Source organism: Macaca nemestrina, chromosome X (genome assembly GCF_043159975.1).
Source record: "Macaca nemestrina isolate mMacNem1 chromosome X, mMacNem.hap1, whole genome shotgun sequence".
In the NCBI taxonomy this organism is placed as follows: domain Eukaryota; kingdom Metazoa; phylum Chordata; class Mammalia; order Primates; family Cercopithecidae; genus Macaca; species Macaca nemestrina.
In genome coordinates this window covers 1381123-1395377 of record NC_092145.1, presented here as the reverse complement: position 1 = coordinate 1395377, position 14255 = coordinate 1381123, and the positions used below count along the sequence as shown (strand labels likewise).

General features: G+C 46.9%; 1 long non-coding RNA gene across 1 annotated transcript; it reads left to right on the top strand.

The window, feature by feature from the left end:
* Nucleotides 1–2616: 2616 nt before the first annotated feature.
* On the top strand, nucleotides 2617–3607 carry LOC105471001 (uncharacterized). Its single transcript, XR_011618123.1, has 3 exons — nucleotides 2617–2755; nucleotides 3080–3208; nucleotides 3468–3607. It is a non-coding gene; the product is annotated as an uncharacterized lncRNA (long non-coding RNA).
* The last annotated feature ends 10648 nt before the right edge of the window (nucleotides 3608–14255 follow it).

Below are 14255 nucleotides of genomic sequence, written 5' to 3'. Positions count from 1 at the left end.
CGAAGATGTGCCCGTGTAGTTCTATAATAAGATGCCTGCATCTACCTTTGGAGTGTTAGTCGGGGCACGGCAGGAACCAGGTGGCACGCTCTAACATATTTAACTGAAGAGCATTTAATAAAAGGACTGTCTAGAGAGGTGTGAGTAGGGGAGAGGTGTGAGTAGGGGAGAGGTGTGCTCTTCTCCTCGGTGGGAGTGCTGGAGCTGCCCCATACGGGCTCCTGAGAGCTGGCTGTTGCATTGTCCGAAATGTGGGAGCCAGTTGTCAACTGGTACCATTTCCAAATTGTTTGTTTGCTGCATAAACTTACAATTCAACAAATTGTGTGAATCTCTAAGGTGATATATATAACTGAAAGTGTGTAATTGCATCGTTGTAACACAAAGGATAAATGTTTGAGGGGATGGGTACCCCGTTTTCCACAATGTGATTGTTACGCATTGCATGCCTATCTCAAAACATCTCATGTGCCCCAGAAACATGTACCGCTACTAAAGTACCCACAAAGATTCAACTAAAAGATTACTTTAAGAAACAATAAGAAATAACTAAGATGATTTATATAAGAACTGATTATTTTCTAATTATTTTACTGATATCCATGCCCTTGTGGTTATTCACGCCTATGGCATCTGTGTGCTGCAAATACTGTATAGCTGTGTGATATGGTCCACATCTTCCTGACTCTGTGAGGAGCGATGACATATTTGTTACTTGGCATCATCCATGTTGGGAGTATTTACACCACGGACAATGGTGAATACTGCAATTCAGGGCTCCACTTACTGTTTTGTTGACTTCCCAGTCTTAAGCACATGATGGTGAAAATATTAATGATGGAAATTAACCTTTAAAGTGCACCACATCGTCTGTCGTGGTCACAAGGTGAGTAGCCTCACAATTTGAGGAAATAGTTTCCTAGCATTCAAAAACTATTATCTGGCTCAGCAAAGAGGTCTTTCATGGCATTTATTAACACGTGAAGGGTCTTCTTTCACTTTTGTCTGTGTCGTTAACCTAAATGAAAATATCAACCAACATTCATGTGAGAACCCCTATCCTTCATCGCCTGCAACCACAGAGTGATCACAAACACAAGAGTCTGGGAAAAAGTCACGGAAGCAGCCTGTGAGAATCCATTCTGTGTACGGATTTTACAATCAAGAATGTTTTGTATTTTATGACTGTTTGTCAATTGTGTGCGACACCTTCCAAATGGGAGTCGAAATTATAATATAGTTACATACATAGGTGTAGACATACCTTCTACCACTCCCCTGCCCCGCCCTTCCCACCTCAGACAACCAGTTATCAAACATTTACCAGCATACCACTGTCAACAAGGGATGGTTGGACACCAAGAGAAGCCTTTACCAAACCTAGGCTTGAGAGGAGGACAAGCATAGCGGCTGATGCTCCTGCATCCTGGTGAGAGTGAGAGCCCCTGGGGAATTCGGCCACTCACAGGGAGGAGGTCTCCCTGAGATGGAGAGGAGAGATGCGGCTGCAGGGAGGCCAGGAGGGTACAGGGAGATGCTGTGAAGGCCTCGGGAGTGGGAAGCTTGCATTCACCTCTTGTGGTGCCTGCACGGGCAATTGGGGGCTTTGGGCATCCATCCTCATGGGAGGTAAGTTTCTAGCTTGGCCCAAGCGAGCCGGTTGCTTGAAAGACAGGTGCCCACTCGAATGAATGGTTATTAGAAACACTGGTGTTCTTGGAGTCTGAACAGTTTAAGACTGGCAGAGCCTTTCGGACTGACCCAGTATCCCCCAGCTTGCTCTCCTTCCCCTGGCCATTAACAGACGAGCACCTTTAGACTCACAGAGGGACCACGGGCCGTGGACAAGTGTTTCTCCCCTCTCTGCACACACGGTGCAAGGCCCAAAGCGTGGTGGCAAATCTCGCCCCCAGGCTGAGTCCCTCGAAGGTCTCTGGAGCCCATTTACGCCACCACACACTGCCCCATCTTTCTGCCCTCCCGTCTGGACTCCCTCCACTCCCTTCCCCACTTCCCATCGCTGGCCTGTCCCCAGCCTCTCTTGTCCAGTAGTCGTAAGTCTACCTCCACAGGCGCTCTGAGAAGCCAAGAAGCGAGGCCTCCTGAGGGAGCGTTGGGCTCTCCAGGGCTAACAGGGTCTCCCAGGGGCCAGGAGCCACCACATGCCAGGGGCCTGTTTGCGCAGGCGCCCTGAGCAGCCAGAGGCACGTCATGCACCAAAGAGGTGGAGCCTCCTGAGGTAGCTTCCGGTTCTCCAGGGCCAACTGGGCTACCCAGGGGCCCGTGGGTGGGAGGGTGGAATCCACCACATGACAGGGGCCTGTTCGCGCGTAGGCGCCGTGGGCATCCAGCTTTGCATTGTGGAGGAAGCGGGGGTTTCGTGTGGGAGCTTCATCCCACCAGTGGCCCTCCAGGAGGACAGGCAGCTTCAACGTTAACTCTGAGGTGGAGGCGAGGCGGCCATGCAGGCCTCAGACAAAGGAGCAGGTGATGATGCCAGTGGTGGTGCGGAGGGCGGTGCTGGTGCTCCCGGAGGCGCTGGTGCCCCCGGAGGTGCTGGAGGCCCCGGAGGCCATGGAGGTCCCGAAGACGCTGGAGGTTGGGGCTTCGCAGGATCTGAGAGCGGTGCTGCTGGGGAAGCTCCCCAGGCTGAGGGCTCCTCACAAGCCCCAGGGCAGGGTGAAGAGGCCCAGGCCCTGGCCCCAGCCTCAGCCTCAGCCTCCGCAGGAGGCTCAGGACGCCAAGAGTGGCAGTTGTATCCTTCCCAAGGAGCCCCTAGGGTCAGGGCAGGGGGTGGAGGTTGGCCTGGGGATGGCCGAGGATGTGCAGAGAGAGGCTTGAGGGGGTGGGCAGGGAGAATGCCCTTGAGGGGTAGAAAGAGGAGTCGGAGGAACCAAGGGTGGCTGCAGGACGCAGCAGCCTGGGGGGCAGCAGCTGCCGCAGCTGGCATCAAGACGTTTTCAGGGGGAGCGTGGCCTGCAGAGGCACAGGGAGGGGTCTTGGGAAGCCCAAAGGGCGGCCTGGGCGGAAGGAGACCTGAAGCACACACTCGCCATCGCCTTAACGGAATCTCCACCAGCACCCTCACAGTGCCATTCCTGTCCAGCTTGGAGGCTGAGATTGCCCGCCACTATCTGGGCCCAAGATATGAAGACCTCGGAGGGGGCGTCCGCAGGGAGCTCACGGTGACTGGCAGTGACCTGGTTATGTAAGTTCTAGATGGGGTGGGGCGGGGAGGGAGGGGCAGTGGGACCGGGCCCATCTCTCCACTAGAGGGGCGCTATTGGCCGCACGCAGACGCCTAGGGGTTGGGTCTAAGGAGGGAGTATGACACACTGAGCTTGTCGCCGCCTGATGTCGGCACTCTATGCGAGGCGCCTGAGGATTAAGTCTAATGACGTGGGGGTGGGGGGAGGAACAGGAGGCCACCTCTCTAATAAAATTCTTTTCTTTCCTCTCACTTTTAGCCGATTAATTTCGAACAACTCTGGTCTCCTCCAACTTTCCGTCATCTTCTTGCTCAACCAGCTTTCCATGGTGATACGGACCATGCAGCGCTTGGTGCCGCCAAATTTGGCTAAGCGTCAGCCCGGAAAAGGGGGTTGAGGCCTAAACCTGTGTCGGTCCTGGGCAGTGCATCCTTCCCTAGGGAAATGATTCCTTAACAGCAGTTGCCACTTTGTGCTTTTGAGGGGTGAGGCGAATTGTGTGCCTGGACTGGCCCCTCACTGCTCTCTCCCCACGTGTTTGGATTGGTGCTGCAATGTTACTGCTGAAAATAAAACTGAGCTACTGTTCTGTGTCTGAGTTCCTTTTCATTCACTTCACCAGTTTGCACAGAGAGAGAGAGAGGCCAGAAGTCTGACTTCTTACCCTTTTGCCGGCATGCCAGGTGTCTGGGTTCCCTTCCTCTGAGCAGCCCTGGCAACCCTGCTCGCCACATCACAGCAGTGGGGGCCAAGTCATATCACAAAGGAAAACCACCTTTTTCCATTTCATGGAACCACAGGCAAAAAAACTCTCAATTTTGCAAGATGCCTCCCAAAAAGCTGCATGGGGGAACAAAAATTAATACTTTGAAACCAGCATTCTGTGTACATCCCGAGCCTTAAATGCATAAATAGAAATGTAATGGAAAGTACTTCTATCTCTTGGAATCCGCGTTAAAGAAACAACCATTCCTGTTGAGACTTTTAGACAAGAATCTCTTTGAATCCTTATCTACAACAGGTGGAAAACTGAGAGCAATTTAAATGCTCAACAACTCCATTGTAATGGATCTTTCATGCAGCCCTCCAATAACATGTTTTTGAAGTTTGTTTGTTTTCTTTTTTTTGAGACGGAGTCTCGCTCTGTCGCCCGGGCTGGAGTGCGGTGGCCGCATCTCAGCTCACTGCAAGCTCCGCCTCCCAGGTTTACCCCATTCTCCTGCCTCAGCCTCCCGTGTAGCTGGGACTACAGGCGCCCGCCACCTCGCCCAGCTAGTTTTTGGTATTTTTTAGTAGAGACGGGGTTTCACCGTGTTAGCCAGGATGGTCTCCGTCTCCTGACCTCGTGATCCGCCCGTCTCGGCCTCCCAAAGTGCTGGGATTACAGGCTTGCGCCACCGCGCCCGGCCTATTTTTGAAGTTTTTAAGAAAGAGGTGGAAGTCATATGTCGCAGGAAGAAATTTCAGGAAAAAACGGACGTTTAACTTGCAAAACCTTATACCTTTATGTGTTTGCTATAAAGTTAACGTCTAATACAATTAGAAAACTATAAAACTATTCCAAAATGCTGTCAGTAGTTAATGCTGAGGAAGGACTCAACTGACTTTCGCCTTCTTCCATTTCCTAAATTGTCTTCAATTACAACTTGTACTACTTGACTACCTGAATCCCAGCATCTTTCCTCCAACCCGAGGACAAAGGTGGGAAAATCCAGAGGCGCAACAGATGAAAAAAAAAACTTTTAACATTTTCCATCCCAGCCGAAGCAAAATATATGTAACAAAACCGACGCTGGTCACCCTGGTCAGCACCCAATATCAATCTGGCAATCCAATCTGGCAATCCAATCTGGCAAGGTTCGAACTTGCCCCCATTGGTCCCCATTGTCTTTGATCCATTCGAGGTGGGGAGGGATGACCTCCAACCGGAAATTCGATGGGTGGTCTCAGGGCAAGATGAAGAGCAGACGGTCACCCTGAGACAGGCCTGTTCCTGTTGAGCTTCCACTAACAGTTCCTTCAGTGCTCAACGAATGTGACCAGACAAATAAGGAAGGTTCTCCGAGTTAGGCCTGTGGAACTTCCATCAGCAGTTCCTTGAGAGATCCCCTCCACATGTACAAAACACACACACAAAAGAGACGAGATGGACCAAGATTCCAAACCAATATTCCTGACCAAGAATTTTTAAGAGTATTCTTCCAAACTAACCTCCTATTCTCCATCTGAGAAATGTCCCCAATTGAGGAGAAATCTCCCAAATGAAGACTCTTCCTACTATTTAGGGAGAGACAACCCAGATCCCAGAAGGAGTCGAACTGAGGCATCCAAAGAAGCTGAACTAACCAGGATAAGGAAGGAGGTGTTGGTCGCGCCTAGAATTCCCACCAGAGCGGTTGAAAGACGGCTTTCCGGGAACTGTTTCTACACTGCAATCGGGCCCAAGCTGTGAGGTGGTTGGCCGCACCTCACAAGCAGGGACAGTGCCAGAAATGGCCTTCAGTTAAATAAGCAGTCACCAGAGCTCACCTCCAGGTCCATCAAGGTGGTGGGGGGGCTGAGGAATCACAAGTAGGAGATCCCGGATGAGGCCGCAAATTTGTAACCACCCAAGGGGCTCCTCCTGCCTGCTGCACAAAAACAGACCATGGCATTGCAGTAAAGAAAGAATTAAATAGACACGAGGCCAGCCACGCCACGTGGGAGACAAGAGTTAGTACTGAAATCGATCTCCTCCAGGTTAGGGGTTTTTCAAAGGCAGTTTGTGGGAAAGGGTGGGGGTGGCTAGGCTTGCTGCTGATTTGTTGGGGCAGAGATGAAATCATAGGGAGTCGAAGCTGTCCTCCTGAGGGCTGAATCACTCCTGGGTGGGGACACAGGAGAAGGGTTGGTGGGTCCAGGTGGAGCCATGGGTGTCAGACATGCAAAAAAACGGAAAACATGTCTCAGAAGGCCAATCTACCATGGTGGTGTCATATGCAGGAATGGCTGGCAATACCTTAGCAGAAGCAAGCTCCTCTCCTCCTCCAGCCTGATGGCCTTTTGTTAGGTTTACATAGCTTCATGAGTTTTCAGGAAGGGCTATTATCATTTAAACTATATGCTGTCTCTCAAAGTCAGCTTGTCCCAAAATCTCAGGAGTAATTAAGGGAGAGGCAAAATGGAGAGTGGGTTAGCCCAGCTCACTATCATAATTTGTCTCACAGACACAATTTTTGCAAAGGTGGTTTCTTTTGGGGGAAGGAGGAGGGAGGATTGTAGTGTTGGGAAAATATAATAAGAGGCAAAATCACTTGCCAACGTAGAAAACATCTCCACAAAGGCAGAAAAGTTTCATGATTGAACAAGCATTGCACTACAATGTGATGCACATCACAGGCAATCTGCTAAAACACTGCAAAGACAGAAGGAAATATGACCCTTTTCTATAGCCAAGTAGATGCAACCCATGACATACATGCTCTCAAGATGAACAGTAACCAGTCCTCAAGTGAGACGACTTGACAGTGCCATCTCTTGCCCATAGTTCATCCTACAATTACCTGATAATTGGGGTGACCATGTGTATCAGTTAAATTGGTGTTAGGGACTGAATGTTTGTGTCCTCCCCCAGTCGTATGTTGAAGTTCTACCCCCAGTGTGGCTGTACTTGGAGACGGGACCTCTACGGGTGTAATTAAGGTTCCACAAAATCACAGGTTCAGGGCTCTGATCCAGTTTGATCAGTGACATGAGAGCTCTCGTGCTCTCTCTCAGTGCACACGAACTGATGCAAGGCCATGTGAGGACATAGCCAGAAGGCGGCCATCTGCAAGTCACGAAGAGAGCCCTCACCAGAAACCAAATTTGCTGCCACCTTCATCATGCACTTGTAGCCTCCAGAACCGTGAGAAAGTAAACCTCTGCTGTTTAAGTCAACGCATCCATGGTTCCTCGTTATAGCTGCCTGAGCAGACTAATGCAATTGACTTTATCCAAAGAAAAAATAAATTTCCCCTGTCTTTACGCAAGGGGTTAGTTTTGCAACTTTGAGCAAGGTGCCCACTTCCGAAGCAAGTTCAGCTACTCTTCTCCCATGGAAACTGGGAGATAGGGGCACTTTCTTCCCTGATGTTTACATTTCAAAGAGAGGATTCCCAGGTCCTTGAAAATGACCTTCTGGGGTCATGAACATGGCAAGAGGCTGTATTAGCTCTTAAAAATATCTTCATGCTTTTCAAAAAGACGGAGAAAGGATGTATAAGTTCTCTAAAATAAATGCTTTATCAAACGAGAGGTGGAGGAGTCTCTTCCCTTATCTTCAACGGAGAGAATTAAACCTCTATTTTTAATTTGCACTGGTCCTTGCAGCAGCTCTCTCTAAAGTATGCTGTGCCCTGCAAATTTGCTAAACTAACTAATTAGTCTAGTAGCTCTTGCGTAGATTCGGTTGGATTTTCTGCAGAGACGAATGTGTTTTCTGAGAATAAAGGCAGTTGTACCTCTTCCTTTCCACTCTGGATCCTTTCATTGATTGATTTCTGTCCTCATTGAGCTTTGCATCTTCCTGCTTCTCTGTATCCCTGATAGCTGTTGATTGGACGGCAGATGTCGTGCCTGTCTCCTTGGCTGCTGGGTATTTCTGTATTCCTAGACGTTATCCATGAGCTGTGTTCTGGGAAGCTGTTAAGTTACTTGGAAACGGTTTGACCCTGCTGAGTCTTGCTTTGAAGATGTGCCGCGTGAGACCAGAGCAGCTCTTACTGTAGGCTTCAGTTTCCCACCCTACAGAGGTAACACCATTCCTGGCATCCTGGCTGATGCCTGCCAAGTGAATAAGAGCTTCTCTACCCTGGAGGGTGGGGACAGCTCCTGATCTCTATCCTGCTTGAGCACTGAGCAAAGTTACCTTTCACTTTCTCGGGGGATCCCCTCCCTGGCCTCAGGTAGCTTCCTCACACACCTGTGCTCACCGGTAGTTTGCTGAATACCCGAGCAGGACCCTCTGTGGATATCCAGGGTTCTTTCCCTCTGCAGCTCTCTTCTCTCTGGTCCCCCACCCTGCAAACTCCAGCCACCCAGACTCGCAATCAGAGTTTCCTCTGCCAAACTCTGGGTGTCACCTAGGCTCCAGCAAAAAAAAAAAAAAAAGAAAAAAGAAAGAAACTCTCTTGGTTTCTCTCTGTCTCCCTTCTCTTTTTCCCCCTCTTTCTTGAATGCTATTTTATGGGCATTAATTACTGATGCAATTTACTTCCCCTCCTCTGCACTCTACTTCCCCTCCTCATTCTCCCACTTATGGTTCTGTTAGATTCTATTTATTTCTGAGGCTTTTTTTCCTTCCTGAGGTTAAAATTGCCCTGTTTCTTTTCCTTCCTTCCTTCCTTCCTTCCTTCCTTCCTTCCTTCCTTCCTTCCTCCCTCCCTCCCTCCCTCCCTCCCTCCTTTCTTTCTTTCTTCCTTTCTTCCTTTCTTTCTTTTTTCTTTCTCTCCTTTCTTTTCTTTTTCTTCTTTTCTTTCTTTCCCTCTTCCCTCCCTCCTTTCTTTCTTTCTTTCCTTCTTTCGTTCCTCACTTCCTCACTTCCCTTCCCTTCCCCTTCCTCATCCTTCTTTCCTTCCTTCCTTCCTTCTTTCTTCCTTTCTTTCTTTTTTCTTTCTTTCTCCTTCTTTCTTTTCTTTTTCTTCCTTTCTTTCTTTCCTTCCTCCTTCCCTTCCTCCTTTCTTTCTCTTTCTTTCTTTCCTTCCTCACTTCCTCACTTCCCTTCCCTTCCCTTCCCATCCCCTTCCCCTTCCCCTTTCCCTTCCCCTTCACCTTCCCCTTCCCCGTCCTTCCTTCCTTCCTTCCTTCCTTTTTTCTTTCTTTCTTCTTTCTTCCTTCCTTTCTTTTTTCTTTCTTTCCTTCTTTCTTTTCTTTTTCTTCCTTTCTTTCTTTCCTTCCTCCCTCTCTCCCTCCTTTCTTTCTTTCTTTCCTTCTTTCCTTCCTCACTTCCTCACCTCGCTTCCCTTCCCCTTCCCCTTCCCCGTCCTTCCTTCCTTCCTTCCTTCTGTCTTTCTTTCTTCTTTTCTTTTTTCTTTCTTTCCTTCTTTCTTTTCTTTTTCTTCGTTTCTTTCTTTCCTTCCTCCCTCCCTCCCTCCTTTCTTTCTTTCCTCCCTTCCTTCCTCACTTCCTGACTTCACTTCCCTTCCCTTCTCCTTCCCCTTCCCCTTCCCCTTTTCTTTCCTTCCTTCCTTCTTTTTCTTTTCTTTTCCTTTCTTTCCTTCCTTCCTTCCTTCCTTCCTTCCTTCCTTCCTTCCTTCCTTCTCTCTCTCTCTCTCTCTCTCTCTCTCTCTCTCTCTCTCTTTTTCTTTCTTTCTTTCTTTCTGACAGAGTTTTGCTCTTGTTGCCCAGGCTGGAGTGCAATGACACAATCTCGGCTCACCGCAACCTCTGCCTCCCAGGTTCAAGCAATTCTCCTGCCTCAGCCTCCTGAGTAGCTGGGATTATAGGCATGTGCCACCACGCCTAGCTAATTTTTTTTTTTTTTTTTAAGTAGAGACGTGGTTTCTCTATGTTGGTCGGGCTGGTGTCAAACTCCGAACCTCAGGTGATCTGCCCGCTTCGCCTCCCCAAAGTGCTGGGATTACAGGCATGAGCCACCAAGCCGAGCCTGCCTTGTTTCTTTTCTTTTGGCTTAGTTTCTGTAATCTCACAATGGTAATATTTGGAACTATCTCCCTTGTTGTCCTCTGTCCTCTGTCTGTTGGGCTGCCTCTGTCTGGGTTAACTGAGTACACAGCCTCATCCTGGACTTCTCTTGGATGTGGGTTGCTGCACCTGTCTTGCTCTTTTCCGTTGTATTCCTTATTTTTGTTTAGCTGTATATGTTTCTTTTAACTCAGGCTTACTGAGGTACCATTAACACAGTGTGAAATTCATCCTTTTTCTGTGTACCCTCATAGGAATTTTGGCAGGTGCATACAGTTGGTCACAAATTTTCCCTCATGCCTACTTGTCATAAATTCCTCCCCCAGTCCTGGCCTTGGGGACTCTCTAGGGTCAGGTGAAACTAAGGACACCCCTTTAGCTGGCACTTCAGGGAGCCCCCTGATGGGTCGAAACGGGAAATCAAAATTCTCTGGGAAGAAAGTCCATATTGCCGCTGCTGGCACTGGCTACCTGGGACAGGTGTGGTGGCTGTAGTCCTCACCACCTGTTGCTGATCTGGGTATTGGGAGATGTTGCAGTGCACTCTTACCACAAAAGCAGCACTTTCTTTCTTCACCAAGTCTTTCCCTGGTGGTTGTAGATTTTTGACTAGATCCCACATTGTATAAAAGTTGATTCTGACAGTTTTTACCAGATCAGTAGTTGTTTTGTAGAGGAACAGAGCCCCAGAGTTCCCTATCTAGTAGCGTTTTTGGTGATGTCACCCAGAAGATCTATGCATTACATATTCATTAATAAATAACAAAGTTCTACAGTCAAATAAAGGGAGGAAGGACAGAAGGAAGGAAGACGCACAGTGAGAAAGAGAGAAAAGAGAGAGACAGAGCTGAAGGGACGGAGGCAGCAAGCACACCAACAATCTTGGGCTCCAAGAAAAACACAGTACAGTTCACACTCAGGTCTTACTGTATGGCCATGCCAATTAGTAAACCTAGGAAATACCATTGGACATAGGACCAGGCAAAGATTTCATGACAAAGACACAATTGCAACAAAAACATAAATTAGTAAACCTAGGTTATCTTCCAGGGTTTTTATAGTTTTGGAGTCTTCAATTCATCTTGAGTTGATTTTTCTATATGGTGTAAGGAAGGGATCCAGTTTCAATCTTATGCACATGGCTAACCAGTTATCTCAGCATCTGTTCACCATTTTTATAGTCTGTGAATATTAGGTGTTTATCTGTGTCAGAACCTTAAAATTATACATACGGGTATTTTGTTGATAGCTCAGAAGAATTTAACTTTTTTATTGAGCTAATAAAATAAAGTTAGACTTATTCAACCAAAATTCACAAAATCAAAGGTTATTGGGTTTGTTTCTTTTTACACCCTTGTAACCTTTATGTGAAACCCTACCATAAGATAACTACACAAATTGATGCCTTTATAGAAGATAGCTGGATCCACATTATTCTTTGATTAAATTCAATCTGTTTACATGGCTGGACCTTGCTCACTCCAATATGTGATCCAAATGAAAGCTGTGATGTAAAATTTGGGTAAAGCAGCCTCTATGGTGGTTTGATTTTTCAAAATACTCTTTTACCTTTTTCTTCCCCTTTAGTTTCAAATGAGTTTCCAGTGTCTACAGAGTAGTAAGACCATGAATAATGAGTTTTATCTCAACATCAGCAGGTTAGTAACAGCAGATTTAAGACAGGCAGAAGAGAAAAGAGAAGACGTTAGAGCCTGGCTGGCTGCCACATAGGAGCCAGGTTTTACAAGGGGGGGGTATGATAAAGGAAGGAGAAAAAAAAGGGTAAAGCAGCTGGAAGAGAACTGGGGAGCTTTTCAGCCACTATACAGCGCGGGTTGCATCTCAAGCAGTGCTTTGCTCACCTTCCTACACCTTTGCCACATTGATTTCCTCTTTTGATTTTCAGAAACTACATCAGGAAGGTGGAATCAAAATTCCTCTGACCAGGCCACATTGAACAGAATTTATCACAGCGGGATGCTGAGAGTCATGCAAGTCAGGAAAAGGCTCTTTTGGAGAAACTGATTTTAATATTCACCAGTGCCGGCCAGGCACGGTGGCTCAAGCCTATAATCCCAGCACTTTGGGAGGCCAAGACGGGAGGATCATGAGGTCAGGAGATCGAGACCATCCTGGCTAACACGGTGAAACCCCGTCTCTACTAAAAAATACAAAAAGCTAGCCGGGCGAGGTGGTGGGCGCCTGTAATCCCAGCTACTCGGGAGGCTGAGGCAGGAGAATGGCATAAACCCGGGAGGCGGAGCTTGCAGTGAGCTGAGATCCGGCCAGTGCACTCCAGCCTGGGCGACAGAGTGAGACTCCGTCTCAAAAAAAAAAAAAAAAAAAAAAAAATACACCAGTGCCTTACATTTTATTGGGAATTGTGTTTAGTTGGGTACATAGTCTATCAAATATCTAATCCTGTAAATTATTCCATAATTCATGAAACTGGTGGATGGTAGCATAGTTCCTATGGGAAAGTCTATAAAAATATGAATTTTGATAAGTTAAAATTTTTACAGCATACTATCATGTTATCACATAAAACTTAATTTTTTGCTCTGATCATGTTGGGTTTTGTAAACTTTTCATTGTCATGATGGTCCTGACAAAGAGAGCTTAGTTGCGTGAAAGCTAGACAAAGATACATGAAGACGAACTCCGTTAGTTTTTGCTGCAAAATAAATCACACCAAAACTTAATGGCTTTGAGCCAGCATTTGTTACTGGTCTCAGTTGTGGGATTGGCTGGGCAGCTTTTCTAGTATAGGCTAACTGGCTGGGGCTGGCTGATCTAGAACTTCTTAGTGCACCCTACTGGGTTAGCTCTGATGACTGAGCTGGCTGCCTCTTCTCTCCACACATCTGTCATCCTGTAGGAGGTTAGCCCGGCTAGATCACATGGTGACCAAAGGCTCCCTGGTGGCAAGAGAGGGAGAAGCCCAAGGTGAGAATGCTTCCAAAGTCTCTGCTTGTGGCAAGTGTGCTGTGTCCCTTTGGCCAGTGCAAGTCAGGAGGGTGAGCCCATAGCTAAGCGATGGAGAAATTGACTTCACTTCACGTCGGGAGGAACAAACAGCAAAGTCACTTTGCAAAGTCACATCCAGGGATGGGAGGAACCTGTGGTTCCTTTGCAAACCACTGCAGTGACTCTAATGGTTTTTTGTCTTCTTTTTTTTTTGAGATGGAGTCTCACTCACTCTCTCACCAGGCTAGAGTGCTGTGGCACGATCTCGGCTCACTGCAACCTCCAACTCCCTGGTCCAAGGGATTCTTCTGCCTCAGCCTCCCGAGTAGCTGGGATTACAGGCATGTGCCACCACACTCAGCTAATTTTTTTTTTTTTTTGTATTTTTAGTAGAGATGGGGTTTCTCCATGTTGGCCAGGATGGTCTTGATCTCCTGACCTCGTGATCCGTCCAACTCAGCCTCCCATAGTGCTGGGGTTACAGGCATGAGCCATCGCGCCCAGCCTTGTCTTCATTATTTTATAGCCCTGTCTTATTTTGTAGCTTACCCGTATCCGTTTCTTGGAAAGTTCAAATTGGGCACTTCTGCATTTGTGTTTTTAAAAGGTGAACGTTCTGCTAATTCGACTTAGCATGGGAATTTTACTTTTTCATGTATAATCAGATAAAATCCCTAGATTTTGCCATTCTAAGATGGTAGCAGAGCTCCAAATGGCTTTTGAAGATATGGGAAACCTGCTTCTCGAACTTTCATGAAAGTCTCGAGACATTCAATATTTCCTGCAGTTCTCAAATAGGCAATGAACATACATGTTAGAAATGTTGGATGCTTTGGACATATCAACAAATGTGATTCATATGGAATTACTATGATTTATAAGGAGTCTATCCTGCTGTCATTACTCATTTCCTGAAGTTTATGCGATTATGTTGTTTTATGATAGTAGTATTAGCAGATTCGTTGTTGACATTGATTGCCTTATGAAGATTTGCCGCTTGGCTTTACATTGTATTAGAATAATCACCAGCCAAAATAAGATATGCATCCAATCTGTTTTCTCTAGAATCTTTACACAATACAGCTCCTTAGGTTAAGAAGTTAGTTTACTATCATGCCTCGTATGTGCTGCTTGTCTGTATACTTGATTTAATGAATACTATAACTTTTCATGCAATCACCACAATGTATCTTTCCAAGCTTATCATTCATTGATAATTTCTCTAAGACTACAAGCCTCTGAAGCTTGACGATTGTCTTTTATTTTCAATTTCAGGAACTGCCTTACTGTTGTAATAGAACCAAACTGTGCCCATAATTTACATAAGAACCGATGTGCAATTTCTGGACATATGAAATGGCTTCAAGTTTTATTTTGCACAGTTAACATAACTTTAAACTTTAAGATCATGGCCTT